Here is a 14,720-nt window from a genome sequence, read left to right on the forward strand (position 1 = left end):
TTTCTTTGTTTTTGTTTTTGTTTTTTTTTGCTATGGGATATGAGTGAAACATTGCAGCTGAAAAAATGATCATCATACTTGAGATAGGCTCACAGAATCTTTTTGTACGTTCTGTGTGAAGTTGTCTTGAACTGAAACCTCTGCTCCTTAAGGATTAAGGGATTGAAAAGCAAAGACTGAAGCTGCTGTAATTTAAACCCAGTCATTCTCTAGCACAAAGGTGCAAAATGGACTAAGCCAATCTGCTTCTTTTCTAGTTCAGCTAAGAAATAGTTCTATCTTTTGAAAGTTTTGTACTATTAACATTCCAGGGGTGTCATTATCTTTAAAGGAAATTTATTCTCTCTTGATTTTTTAACCTGAGATCAGAGCTGTGAGACAAGCAATAGGTGGACATAGTTTCAAATTGCAGTTTATGGCATTTCTGAAAAATTCCATCTGTGTAATGTATAGATAAATCATAAAGACAAATTTAATCAATGAATGCCACTGAGGTGGGTTTTCTTGTTTATAAAAATATCTTGTCTCCAGAAATACTTGCAGAGCAGTTTTTTATTGCTATTTTAAAAATGGTTTTATATTACTAAAGAGTCATAAAAAGTATCAAATGAAACAAACTTAGTTCCAAGGACTGCAAGAGAAGAGGGAGCATTATGTTATATTGCAGATAATTAATACATTCACCAGACAGAAGAAATCCAGTTAATTACTGGGTGCATGTTAACTGATTGCAGGTTCTGAGTTTCAGTAACAGAATGAACTGAATTCACATTTCAGACTGTTGGTTTCTTTTTAAAGTTTTTCACAAAAAAATAGTACATAATTCTAATCAAAACAAATCAAAAGTTCTTTTTTAACAAATATTCCCAGTGGAAGTGCACCATATCCAGCAGAAAATGAAGCCCCAGCATTGTGGTTTGGGCACTACCGTGTCACGGTCAGGACCTGTCTTTGATTACTGGCTCTAATGTTCCTCTCATAAATGAGCCCTCCCCGCAGAGAGTCTGATGCTCAGCTTGTGAGAAGAGGGCAGCTCTGTGGGCTGGGAAGTTCAGCAGCTTGGAGTGGTTCCTTTGGAAGTGGCACTGGTGGGAGTAGAGGAGGGTTGCCCCACCAGTGTATCAGCTTCTGTGAAGCGGAGCTTTATGCAGAGATAAATAAGGGAGACGTGGTACTCTGGAAATCTGGAGATGTTTCTTTTCCCTGGGGGAAAATACATAAATATGTTCTCTTAAAATACATGTAGAAATTTACTACCTATAGAAGTAGACCTTAGAATTACTCAAATCTAGCTTGGGCTACATTGCATAGTTTCCATTTGGGTGAGGAAATGTCACATAAGTTGTTACGTGTTTGTATTTGTAAATCATCTTCTATCACTGATTTAAAACTATGACCTGCTGTTTATCCATATGTTTGATGTGGGGCTGGCAACCAGCAATAATATGAGCTTTCCAGCACTTCCCATTTATAACTTCAAAGCCTAACCTGGAGGACCACCCTCTCTAGAGACAGAAGCAATTCATTTTCCATATTCAATATGCTTCTCCTGAGAGGAAAAAAACTGCCAGTCATGCCAAATTGTGTTGAATGATACAAGGTAAAGCTAGTTTTATCACATGGGCAGCTGACACAAAACTCTTTCACTTATCTTAGGTTGGACGGGAACTGGGTTCAGAGATGAAAGGTCAGTTCTTTATCCACTAAGCCCTCTAGATATTCCAAAATCCCCAGTACATTACAAATTTGAACAGTTTAAGCTCTCTTAAATAAAAGAATCTCTTCTTGAGGTAAAGTATACAGTGTATATAGATACAGAGCAGGAGAAACATGTGAAAGGTCATGGATGTGACCTTTTAATGTCAATAGTTTTATTTATTGACAAGAAGTCCAGTTTAAAGGGCTTAATGAAAAAGCAAGACAGGAATCAAGGAATCTTTTAAACTGCGTAAATTTGACTGATTATAAATTGTACTGCATGCCTCAGGAATTGCAATTGCTATGAATATTTTCTGGAGCTTATTCTTAGCAGAAGAAGCAGCTTCAGAAATCAGCAGCATACTTGTTACACTAGCAATCCAAAAAAAAAAAAAAAAAAAGTTCTTCAATTTTCCTAATACAGCCTAAGGCAATTAAAGTGGTATTTTTATTTTCTTTATTATTTTCTTCCCTGTTGCTTACATTTTCTGCTATACCAGTTTAAAAAAAAAAAAAAAAAAAAAAAAAAAGTTTGAATCTGAACACACTTTTAAGGCTCACTCCCATTCAAATCAGTGGAGAAAACTCTGATTGTAGGATACCTATAAAGCCTCTCTAATTTACTGTTTTTTATTTAAAAAAAAAATAAAAGTTGTTTAAGCCATAGTTGTTTAAGACTACATCAGAGATGTTCAGTTTGTATGTGCATTGTTGTAATTTTTATTACCTTCATGATAAATGTTTTTCCTTTATGATAAATGTACCAGCCAAAAATACTGGTGACCATGTATATGGATGATACATCTAATATATGAATAAGTGTATATATAACACATATGTGTATGGAATGATTTTCCTGTAGTCCTGAGCACCTGCAGTTTATATTGAAAGTACTGGGAGCTCTAACTGCTCAGAAATTCTGAAAATAAAGCCATTTAGCTCTTTAAAATGGTTTTACTCCTTATCAAGTGCAGTCCAAGAGTTCTGAAGATTAAAAGTGGAATTCAAAAATTTGTTTCCTGCAAGAACAGTACTTTGGCCTTTTACAGTGCTATTTATAGAGTGCAGCATTGTGTTTAGGTGAATCAATTATCTGTATCCTCAAGTGCAGATTTTATTTTCATGGTCTTTTGGATTTTGCCATTTCAGTAATATTGTGCGGCATTATTCTAGCTCAATTTTACAGCTTCTTTTTTGAAAAGACAACCGCCTTTTGTAATGTAATTTAGAGACTTCATTGCGAATGGGCATCAAGACATACAAATTGAGAACACAGGGAAGAGAAACAAAGACGGATTAAAGATTGCCTTGAACTGATGGAGCTCTGGCCCAAGGACTCTGCATTCTTGTTTAAAATGCCTTGACAATAATACTGATCATTTCATCTGTAGTGCCTTTTATGATTTTTTTCTTGTAAAATGAGAACAGGATAAATTGGGACCAGCTATAATGACAGAAGCTGGATAGTGGTTGTACAACAAAGTGGCAATGCTAGTTCTGGTGATAATCTTTTCATTTTATTCCCCTTTATTTTCTTATTAGTGTGCTAAAACACCTTTGAAAATTGATATTGATAATTTTTTGTATAAACAGTAAACAACACTACACTGTTAACACGGCTTGCTTATTAAACTTCATAGACTAATTAATTCAGCTGGGTCTCTTGTCAATATTTCAGGCTACTTTCAGTATGACATGATTGCTTTGTTTGATCTCTCATGCTAACTTTTTACTTGTATTTTACAGATATTTTAATGATCTCAGATTAGACAAACTATTGAAAGATTTCTTGATCAAAACAGATAGTTGGTTTTATTTTTAGATAACTGTGCAAGTTTTACAATACCAGCTAACTCACTGGCTTCACTAAGAGGGGTGAAACTTATTCATGAAACAACCTATAATAACTTCACATTTGCAATTTTTTCTTCTGTTTGAAACATCAGGGATCAGCCTCATTATGTACCAAAGCATATGAACACTGAATCATCACTTCTTTCACACCTGTGACAAAGCATTAACTAGACTCGCCTTTGAAGGAAATGCTATAAATTGCCTGATCCATGTATATCAAGAGTAATTTCTTCATTGTTTAAATTATCTCATTGGAAAGAAATTTCACTCACAAAGAATATGTGCACATGCAACCGGCTAGATTACGAGCAAATTCTTCAGTGTCATTCTGGCTTATTTTTATGAAAAGCTGGTATGCCCCTCAGTTAATCTGCATTATATTGTGCAGACCGGTTTTTATGTAGTCTCATCACTGTGGTGAAATGACTGTTTATCAAAGGTCAGTTACAGTACTCAGAGCCCCACAATGGACTGAAATGTAGGAGAAGATGAGTAATTTGGAACCTTAATAAAGAAATTTTGCTTTATTTGTGCCTAACCTTGAAAAACACTCACAGATTTCAACTATTATACAGGATGCAGCAGTACAACTTCTCAAGGGCCTTTTGTCTGCACACCTCACTGCCTGCCAGAGGCTCATTGTTAGCACTTAGTAACCGCAGTAATACAGGGTGGGTGTTTCTTATGTTTATTGAGAAGTGTCTTTTGTTTTCCTTTCCTTTCTTTCTCTCCCCAGATCTTGATGAGCATTCTAGTCTTTCCAGCTCTCTTGCTTTCATTTTGTTTTATTACGGCATTTAGAGGTCTTTTCCTATCCTGAGACAGAGATGCCAGAAAAGGTACTTTTTTTTTTCCTTCCTGAGCTGCTGGACAGATAATTTGAACCTACTGTATGCAGCCTGAGTGTCTGAAGTAGATGTTAAAAGAACAAATGGCTACAGTCCAGTTCCACATATGGGAAATGTGTTATCCCGATATTGCTGTATCCTGTCAGATTAGCAAATATATATTTTTCCAAGTTTCCAGATAGAACCTGGCAAAAGTCCTAATAAAAAGAGGAAAGGAATTTATCTTTGTGTGTCTGTGTGGTTTTGTTTGTTTGTTTGTTTTTCCTTAAAATGCTAGAGGAAGTGTCTCGGCATTATGGCAGTGAGAACAGTTATGTAAAATCATAAATCATTATCAAGGGTATTTTAAGCTCAGGAACTGTTTTCACAGTGATGAGCACCCACAGTATTGTCTACTGTTTTAGCATCTATGAAAATCCAGCCTTATGTTGCCTAGCAGATTTTGGAGGAAAAAAAAAAAAAGTGTTTTATCATCGTTTTTTTTTGTTGTTGTTGTTTTTGTTTTGTTTGTTTGTTTGTTTGTTTTTAATATATAAAGTGAGATAAATCCAGGTAGGATTTTGGAACAGATTAGAAATTTTAGGGAAAAAAAAGAGACAAAAAATATTATGTATTGAAATTTGATTGCATCTAATGGCAGTTTGATACCCACAACTTTTCATGTTGTCTAAAGTCTTCCCTATTTGACACAAACTCAGGAAAAGAACTTATATACATATTGTAAAACTAATTATGCTACTAAGATGAGGCCTACAGCTTGCTGGTGCTTTTTCTTTGGACTATATATATATTAAAACATCAGAAGCTCAAAAAGCTTTTATTTAAGTACTCTGCATCATGATATTCTACATCATAATATAGAGGTGAGCTGGAAAGATGTGTACGCTGCCATGGAAGTTGTGAGAACATGTTGTACTAGTACCTTACCTGTCACTCCAGACAGTCAAATGAAGTAAGTCAATGGATCTATGGTACAGAGGTCAGAGTGGCAATATTTCTGAAGAATTCAGAGAAGCTGTCTGGAGACTGCTAGTGTGTGAGATGGAGAAAGAAAGAGAAAGATGAGCAATGAATTCCCTAAAGCTATTCCCCTGAATGTGTTCCATAATAAATTTTAAATGTGTGTCATAGTGGGGTAGAGGGGTCAGATTTACTAATAATTTGCATTAATATTTGCAATATCTATCTTTTATGAGCCCGATCTCTTTTAGAGTTTTGAAAGTTTATATTCTTCCACAATAAATTCAGATATTTTTTTTTACCAGTTAGGTCATTCTCTGATATCATATGCTTTATCTGCATCTTTTATATATGAAATGAAGAGGCTGCTCTACTGCTCTTACTCCTTTCTTTGGCTGACTGCTTACCGGACAGAAACCACTGTAATCTGCCACAACATCAACAACTGAATGGGCAAGCGGATGCTTTCCCTGCGGAACCTAGACAATAACTCTGGGCAGGAGGAAAATGGACTAACACAGGAATCATATGCGTTAGTGCCTTTCCTCCAATGACCCAGCTGGCTCACCCATGACAAAGCTTTTACAGGACATAATATAAATGAAATAAGATTGAAAGCATTAAAAAATGTGGCCAAAAAAAGGAAAACGAAAAAAAAAAAAAAAAAAGAGAGAGAGAGAGAGAGAGAGAAACTTCAAGGAAAGCAGGGTCTGTCTCTGGAGAGGCAAAAGGTATTGTCTGCGTGATTGTTCCAGCCTTCACAAAGGGGATTGTTTGCCTAGCTGGGAGCCACCGGAAAGGATTAACAGTTTTCCAAGGCAGACAACACCCCTGCAATCTCACCTCAGGTGTGAAGTGGGGGTTTGGGGAAGAGGGCAATGGTGCGGACTCAATTGGCCAGTAGTGCCCTTGGCTGACATTGTAGTTTATTTGTGAGCTTATTAAGCCTGGCCAGTCCTTTGGGGACACTCTTGGCAAAGGTCACAAAAGACAAGATTTTGCATAATGAATGCATTAAAATCTTTTTGTTAGTGCACGGGGAGCAAGAGGATAATAGCAATGAAGCTTTGGAATACAGGAAAGGAGGTAAAAGAAAATTAGTCCCTGAGGTAACAAATATGATCACCATGTGGACTTAGGTTTCTATTGCAGCCAGTGAGCCTTGAGAGAAAAAAAAGTGCTTGGAAAAATTCTGCCTTTTATTTAGATACGTAGCTACAACACTAAAGGAGTATGCCACAAAGGGCAAAAGAACTACTCTCTTCTATGATGAGTCATGTATACAGAAAGATCCCAGCTAGCGAATGGGAAAGGATGGTATGCTGTATTCATTTCAAAGATCTCAGAGAAAAAATATGCCATGTCAGCATATAGACTATAAAATTCACTTAATCATAAATTCATGCTGAAAATAAAGTTAACATTATGAGACTTTTGACCATGAGTCTTCTATGGGATTGATGTCATAATACAGGAGATAGGACCTGGATGTACCTTTTCTGGTACTTTAATGATGAGCCAAGTTGGGTGGTAAGGGTAAGCAAGTTTGGGTATACATGTGAAGATGGCAGGGTCTTACAACTCAGTAATGTGATGATTCAAAAGACTCAGGACTGATAAAAGATAGAAGCACCAGCTATCAGGGTCAGTTCAAGGGTACCATAAAGAGAACCAAATCCCAGGGAAAACAGATAAAATATTACTGTAGTTGCTAAAATACCTTAATCTGATGAAAGCAAAGATGTGTGAATTTTTAAAGGGTTTATCATTCTTTGTGCTATTCCTAAAACACAAATATGCAGTCTTAAGTAACTGCAAGAAAGATAGAGTAGAACCTTTCTTAGGCATATGGTAGCTGGTACATTTGAGCGTATTTGTTCTGTTTTAAGCAAGTGTGGGCCACAGGAAAAATAAGTGCATAGCTATATTAATTTGTTAGGACGTTTTTCAGTCAGTCTATCAAGATCTTCAAGGCTTCTGGTAAGGGCACCCTTTTCGCACAACCCAGTTTATAAGCTACTATACTATTTTAGTTGTCAATGTAGCATTTAGAAGAGGAAATTCTAATTTACATTTATTTTCATTTCCCTGGGGGAATAATCTCAAATCAAAATGGGTGTATCCTTTCAATGCACTTATATTTTGAAGGTTGAGAGTAATTGCAATGGCCACAAAAAGTTGCTCCATTAATTACATTTATTTATTTTGCATAAATTATTGACATTAGACTGTTTTGATATTTTTGTTGTTTTTCTACAAATAGAGTGAGAGCTTAATGTTACAATTCTATTTCAGCTCACCTTCCCTTTGTGCTTCTGTTATTCATTGCTTTTATCTTAGCAGATAAAAGCATTTGGTAACCAGCTTCTGCCTCCTAACAGCTTATCACCATACATTGAAATATTGTGTTCCTTTACCCCAGTGATTATTTGCATTGGATACAACATAGCCCTCATGAGCTGGCAAAGCCAACCTTAAATGCCAAGACTGATTTTTTTTTTTTCAGTATTTCAAAATCTTTTTGTATTTAGATGCCTCAAGGATGATTATGCTGTTCCAAGCAAATTCTTTAGTGGTAGTGAACAGCAATTTAAAGAGTTAAGGTTTGATGCTTCCATATTTGCAGATAATATATAAAAGTCACATCTAATTTCATGTCTTGGAGTATCCCTAAATTAGTCACATAAATCTAGCTGCATTTTATTTGAAAACTCTTCTTTGTACCTAGTATTGTAAAATTAATTCTTCCAGTCTAGAATACATCCAAATGTGCATCATTCTCCTGGAGAACCTGGTAGCGAATGGCTTGGACAGGTACACTCTTTGCTGGGTTAAAAACTGGCTGGGTGTCCAGGCTCAGGGAGTAGTAGTGAACAGAGTGAAATCCACCTGACGACCAGTCATGAGTGGTGTTCTCTAGGGGTTGGTGTTGGGGCCCATCTTCTTTAATATCTTTATTGATGATTTAGATGCAGGAATTGAGTGCACCCTCAGTAAGTTTGCAGATGACACTGAGTTGGGGGGAAGTGTCAATCTGCCGGAGGGTAACAAGGCCCTGCAGAGGGACCTGGACAGGATGGGTCAATGGGCAGAGGCCAGTGGGATGGGGATGAGGTTCAACATGGCTAAGTGTTGGGTCCTGCACTTTGGCCACAAAAACCTCACACAGCACTACAAGCTTGGGGCAGAGTGGCTTGAAAGCTGTGCAGAGGAAAAGGATTCAGGGGTGATGATTAATGCTCACCTGAACCCGAGCCGGCAGTGTGCCCAAGTGGCCAAGAAGGCCAATTGGCATCCTGGCTTGTATCAGTGTAGCCAGCAGGACCACGGAGGTGCTCGTCCCCCTGCACTCTGCTCTGGTGAGGCCACACCTCGAGTACTGTGTTCAGTTTTGGGCTGGAGCATATCCAGAGAAGGGCTACAAAGCTGGTGAAGGGCATGCCACACAAGTCCTCTGAGGAACATCTGAGGGAACTGGAGTTGTTTAGTCTGGGGAAGAGGAGGCTCCAGGAACACATAATTGCTCTTTACAACTACCTGAAAGGAAGTTGTGGGGAGCTGAGGGTCAGCCTCTTCTCATAGGTAACTAGCGGTAGAACTAGAGGGAATGGCCTCAAGTTGTGCCAAGGGAGGTTTAGTTTGGAGATTAGGAGACATTTCTCAGACAGAGTAGTCATGCATTGGAATGGGTTGCCCAGGGAAATGGTGGTGTCACTGTCCCTGGGGGTGTTTAAGGAAAGCTTGGACTTAGTTTAGTGGGGTGACATTGGTAGTAGTGTGACAGTTGGACCAGATAATCTTGAAGGTCTTTTCCTACCTTAATGATTCTATGATTCTATGGCATTCTGTGCAGTGTGTGGTGCATGAATTTCCAAAGCATTGACTGGGACAAGCAGAATTCACCAAGCGTTTGATTGTTCACCCACTAATAGGGAACATGAGCTGGGATTAGACCGTCGTGAGACAGGTTAGTTTTACCCTACTGATGATGTGTTGTTGCGCTAGTAATTCTACACTAGAAATAGATAAGAAATACAATGAAAAATAAAATTTGGAGGGTTATTTTTTTTTTTTTGTGCAACATTTTAATATTTCTAGATTTTTTAAAAATAGATAAGTATATCTAATGTCTTCATAGATATGAAATGACACCATCTATATTAATGTTGTTGAAGTACTTGACATACTGTAGGAATGTTTTCATCTGACACATGAGGGGAGTGCATTACAAAACACCTGGGGCAACTACCTGTGTTTCATTCTTTTCCAATGAATGCTTAGAATTCCTGCCACTGTAACCAGCATACTTCTAAAGTCCTTTTTCAGATCACTGATAACACAATTCAGTTTCAATAGATCACAATGTAAATGAATGTGGAACTTAAGTGAATGATCTCAAAAAAGAGTTAGTCAGTGCTAAATCATCATCAAATGGAAGTGATCTTAGGAGGCTCCTCGGGGATCAACATTAGACTCAGTGTTACTCAACATTTTCACCCATGAGTTAAAACATAAACATAAATCATTCTTAGAAAATTTGTGGGTGGCAGAAAGATTAGAGAATCAGTAAATAATAATGAGGACAACAGAACCATACATTGTGCTCTGAATTGTTGGTAAAATGAGATCATTTGGGAAAGAAAAAAAAAGTTGCAACTCAGTCAAATGCAAAACCATGCATGGAAGAAAAAGGTTCAGAGCAGCCCTTCAGGATAGGAATCTTTGTCTGGGAAGACATTGACTGAGGAGGGAGATATCAGAGTGAAGAGAAAAACAGCAACTGAAATAAGCAAGGAAGAAGCAGGATTTGGAATTTTTGTATTTTTATTTGGCAATTATGATACAGATAAGAAAATAATTTGTCTATTTCTTTTGCCCACAGTTTAGAGAGTTGGATTTTGGGAAGTTGTTTTTGGGGGTATTTTTTCTTGTTGTTGGTTTTGGTTGATTTGGTTTTTTGTTTGTTTGTTTGTTTGTTTGTTTTTAATTTTTGGGGGGAATTTGGGAATGTTGTAATAAAGAACAATAAAACAATTCAAGGTTGGATAAAATGCCTACAGTGAGAGATTTTAAGAGCTTGTTTTTTTTTAGTGTATTGAAAAGATTGAGTGTTGACTTCATTGAGCGGTAACTGTGAAAGTACTCTCACTGAATACTGAAGTGCTCTTTAATCAGGCAAAGAAAGGGATAACAAGAACTAATGACTGGAAGCTGAACTAAGCCACATGATAACCATGAGCAGTTAACCACTAGAACAAGTTATAAAAGAGTATGATCAGTTTTATCTTTTAATGTCCATTGATCAAGACAGATTCCTTTTCTAGAAGATGTGCTTTAACCACACAGAAGTTACTGGGCTCAGCACAGAACATCTGGAGAAAATGTGAAGGCCCATAATGGAAAGCCAATAGCACAATATAATGACCTCTCCTCCTGGTGTTTGTCTCTATGAAAAGTTATCCAATATTAATTCCATTGGGCATCTATCAAGTGCCATTTGTTATGCCTAAAATCAGCCCTTGTACTTCTTGTGCTTGAGATAGACAACATTTTCATGTAAGTTTTAAAAAGTTTTGAGAAAGTAATTCAAAAGCATGTTCTGGAGAAGATGCATTAGAATGAATGTGGGAATGTGACAAAAAATCTTTCTGAAAATTAAAATGGCCTTCACAGTTGTAGCAGTCTTAAAATAGGTGAGCAGTTAAGGTAGCATTACTTAGTCCATTGTCTGAGCAAGTAAGGAGTTCATACAAGAGCTAGCTTTGTTTAAATAAAATTTCAGCCTAGCTTTGTATGTTTTAGCTGTTTTTGTCAGTAAATGGGTCACCTCCCTCTAACATAACTTTGACAGGCTCAATACTGTGGTTTCAGGGTATCATCTTTTCAGATGACAGAGTAAACATACTCATTTGCTATTCCAGGATGAATGAAAAAGAATTGTGGAACCTCCTCCATAGATAATCAGGGCTCTATTTCTGTCTGGGATTGGAAAAAAAAATTAACTGCAAATCACAGAAATGTAAAATGTCATGATGTATGTGAAGAGATCATCATCTAAATTTCAATTTGAACAAACATTGCAGATATACTTTACACATCATAGAAAGGCTGTTAGTTCATGGGTTAGGGAGATGCACTGTTTTACAGTTGGGAAAAGGTTTTTCAGCTGGATTGTAGGATTAGGAAATATATATATTCTGCCAGATCCAAAGAAACTTTAAGACCTTGGTAATTAGTAGAAGTGGGCAAGGTGATCAGTATATGATAAAAGACGAGAACAAAAACAATCTTCAAGAAAAAAATATCTTCCTTAAGATTAATCGGATGTAGGACATGCTTTTGATGCAGAAGTTGATCAAATTTAACAATTTTCATTCAAAACTTACCATTGTTAGAACCAGCTTTCAATCAGTGAAGTAGAGCAAAGCTGTTCTAATTCCACTCAGGATTTGGCTGAGTCCTATGGTGTAGAGAAGTTCAAATGCACAACATTTTCAGCCTACTGTATATCAATTTTTAATTAATTATTTCTAATATTGTATAAAATTCATCAAAGGTAGAAGAGCAGACCTAGAGGAAAATCTGTGGCACAAACTGAAATGTAATTTAAATTATCAAACAGTATGTAATCTCTGTTGCAAGCTATACTATCCAGTGTATCCTGACCCCGCACACCGAAGTGTTGAGTGCCCTCTACACACTAACAGAAAATTCCTAACCTTTGAGTTACTTCTAGATGATATCCCCACAGCTTCACCCAGCTAAGGTCATTGGCCTTTCTGGACAATGTGATGGAAAAATAAGGACACTGTAACATGGACTTTATTTTTTTAATTTATTTATTTTTTAATTGAGGAATAGATTTTTGAAAACATAAAAGACTTTATAGGCCACTTTTATTTATTTATTTATTTAGTTAGTTAGTTAGTTAGTTAGTTCCCCTCATAACTTTCCTGATTTATTCATAAATGCATCAGGAGGGTGAGATCCTTTGGTGCTATCCTCTCCTGTGAGTTTTTCATACCCGTGGCACTCTCTTCTTCAGTAGATAAAGAGTTTATGAACATCCAGGTTATCCAAGTTTAAAGTGCTTCTACACAACTGGTTTTGGCCTGGTGGAAGGGAAATGATGAGCAAACTAGCGTTAACTTCTCCCTGCTCCTGAGATACCACCTTCCTCTGACATCATTCACTATCATATCAGTTGGGTGGAGACACCACTGCTCTTGGGTCCATGGTCTTAGCCAAACCACTGAACTGATCACAATTATTAAAATTAGCCTAAAAAGATATTCAGATATAAGAAGCAACAGTCGGTGAAGGGGCTTAATCATCACTAAGTCAAATTTATTTTTGAAATTAACTACTACAAACATTGCTGATAATATCAATACTAAAAAAAATATCAATAATAAAAAAATTGCTGATAATATCAATACATTTTGTTGCTATAAAGCAAGGGAGCTTATATACTGTGCAGTAGAGGAGTTTCAGCTGTTAAATCTAAGTAGGGAATGGAATATACTTGTCAAATGGCAGCAGATGCCACTTTCTTTGTGATAGAAACTTATTCTCAGATAGAGCTGTCAATTTACTAGATGCTGAATTGGTGCCATGATCAAGATGAATGCTTGTTTCTTAATATAACCTTATGGTGGGTAAGTAAAGCAGTTGCCTTCACCTCAGGCACTTCATTAACTGAACAACCAACTGATAGTGGACCATTGTATCATTATTGCTTAAATAATGATGCTTTACAGAGTGAATGTAAAGCAGTATTGCTTAGATACAAGAATATACTTATATCAAGATGTACCTTACCACTCATTGGCTATATGCAAAGGTTTTGTTATTTGCAAACCATTTTTTAAGGTTATTTCTACTTGCTGATTTTCTATTTTTCACTGGATGTTTCTCGGTAGATTTAGTGCTTGTATAATCAATGAGATTTTGTCTTCTCCTAGCTGACATTACAAACAGTTGAATGATATGCAGGCCTTGTTTGATCGAATTGTCTTCTTTAGGTCACGTTTCTACATCTTGTTTATAATTCTTTCTCTGCAGTGAAACTGATCCAATGTATCCTAACTTCACTGCAGTTCTACATGGGGAACTACCAGTTAAACTAGGTATTAGGACAAGAATAGTAACATTGAAGAAATGGCTTAAACAAAAGACAAATATTACTTCTGTTGAAAGGAAGTGTATCAGTTTGTGAATCCCTGGTGGAGTTCCTCAAAGATAGTCCTTAGTGTTATTTGATATCTTCATTAACAGCTTTGAAACAAATATTAGACCTGTGTTAATGAAATTTGCTGATGCCAAAACTTTGGAGGAGTTCTCAATATAGAGGAGAACAGGAATATCATACAGGAAGAATTAGATGACCTTGACAACTGTAGTAATAGAAGCAAGATGAAATTTAATAGTACAAAGTGTAAGGTCATGCACTCAGGGACTAATAACAAGAATTTCTGCTATAAGCTGGGAGCTCATCAGTTAGAAATAGTGCAGGAGGAGAAAGAATGGGGTTTAATCAGTCAGTCACATGATGATTATCACCTCTAGTAGGAAGCTGCCATGAAAAAGAAAAACGTAATCTTAGGATGTGCTGGGATGTTTTCCAGTACTAGTAAAGAGTACCACTTGCACAAGGTCTTGGCAAGACTGCATATGAAACAGTACATACAATTCTGTTGCAAGATAGCTGCATTCAAATCAGAAATACTGCAGATAAACAGAAAGAGATGTAGAAGCTCAGGTGAAACGTGAAAAGCAGCTTCTTTAGTTTTGCAAAATGGAATCTGAAAGAATACAAATATTCTTTGTAAATACATTATATGCCAGGAGGAGAGCTATTTAAGCTAAAGAAAACTAACAATGAAAACTAACTAAATATAAATGAACTGAGGTAGAAATTTGCAGAATGCTTTTAAATACAAGTATTGTAAAGTTCTGCAGTAGTGCAGATGAGAAATAAAAACTATCTGCATTTGACATCAAGCTCAAGAAGTTTACAAAGAAATTACATGTTGAATTTGGGTCCAATAGTCAGGGATTTCTTCCTTTTCTTCTGCACAAATTCTTACAAAGCTGTTGCCAGAAATGTTTGCTGTAACACCTCCCTTTAAACTGAAACTGATAAATTGGATGGCTTAAATCCACTGCCTGTCTCATCATGCTATATTGAAGGGACTCAGTAAAACTTCTTTAAACCCAAGTTCAGTGGGAACAGCTGATTTGGACAGACGTGTTCAGTTAATATCCTGCAGCAAAAAACTATTTTCAGCCAAGGGACCAGCACTTTAATAAGCACATACACAACCTTTTAGATTAATTTATTTATATAAATATAGTGAA

General features: G+C 36.5%; 1 long non-coding RNA gene across 3 annotated transcripts in view; it reads right to left on the reverse strand.

The window, feature by feature from the left end:
* Nucleotides 1-639: 639 nt before the first annotated feature.
* The window catches only part of LOC311432094, a 61,853-nt gene continuing 47,772 nt past the window's right edge, over nt 640-14,720 (reverse strand). Inside the window, exons 4-6 of one of the 3 annotated variants that reach the window (XR_014689816.1) lie at nt 11,747-11,820; nt 5,328-5,429; nt 640-1,203 (exon numbers count right to left, since the gene is read on the reverse strand). This is a non-coding gene — a long non-coding RNA (uncharacterized lncRNA). Of the gene's footprint in view, nt 1,204-5,327; nt 5,430-11,746; nt 11,821-12,305; nt 12,473-14,720 lie in introns of those variants that run through there. The other 2 variants (XR_014689815.1, XR_014689817.1) reach the window with 2 other exon arrangements.

Source organism: Aythya ferina (genome assembly GCF_964211825.1).
Source record: "Aythya ferina genome assembly, chromosome: 2".
In the NCBI taxonomy this organism is placed as follows: domain Eukaryota; kingdom Metazoa; phylum Chordata; class Aves; order Anseriformes; family Anatidae; genus Aythya; species Aythya ferina.